The sequence below is a fragment of the Lupinus angustifolius genome, chromosome LG17, assembly GCF_001865875.1.
Source record: "Lupinus angustifolius cultivar Tanjil chromosome LG17, LupAngTanjil_v1.0, whole genome shotgun sequence".
Lineage (NCBI taxonomy): Eukaryota > Viridiplantae > Streptophyta > Magnoliopsida > Fabales > Fabaceae > Lupinus > Lupinus angustifolius.
In genome coordinates this window covers 7,609,841-7,610,695 of record NC_032025.1, presented here as the reverse complement: position 1 = coordinate 7,610,695, position 855 = coordinate 7,609,841, and positions in this window count along the sequence as shown.

The following is an 855-nucleotide window of genomic DNA, read 5'->3' as shown; positions in this document are numbered from 1 at the left end:
AATTCTAACACCGGTTTAATGGTATTCTAATATATAAAAGTGATGAATAGTTAGTTGTTAGATACAAATAAATAATTAAAGAACTAAAGAATAGTAAATTTAAGTGACCTTTTATGTATTTACTTCCTTTCAGGTTCATTTTATTAACAAACTTCTTCCTTAAGGAAGGTTGGTATTAAAGAATAAATAAATTGCGGAAAGTAAATAACAATAAATAAAAGTTAGTAAGTTAGTTTCATCACTTTTGTATATTAAAAGGTGTTTTCAACAAATAATTTTTTTGATAACACTTTACTATTTTACAATTTACACCTCTTTCAAGATTCAATTGTAGTATAGTATAGGGTTATGTCGAACTACAAGGAATTGCCTAATAAAATGAATCAGATAAGTATGTCAAAGCACAAATGATGGGCTAAACGTATTTTGATAGTCTTTTGGTTTGATTTGCACATAAATAAATTAACAAGAAAAATAAACTAAGTATTCACAAATTCTTGAGGAGACAAGATGAATTTGAATAAGGAAAAAATATTTCTCAACTTCTTTTGATTTTGAACTACTTAGACAAGTTCTTATGTTTTACTTTGATTAACTCCAAACACCAAGTTCTAAAATCCTCCTTTTAGTGTATGTCCTAAAATGGTAGAATGATAATCACTTATATTTATTACTAAACAATATTACATCTATAAAGAGACTAGGTTGACACACCCTAGTCATTGGCGACTCTAATATTGATGTAGTAAAGAATATAAGATCTTAAGAAAAGTATGCTGAACTTGGCAAATAAACTAAGTAGTAGACCTACTTCTTAGTTTATTTGTTAAGTGTTTGAGACAAGTAATTTTATGA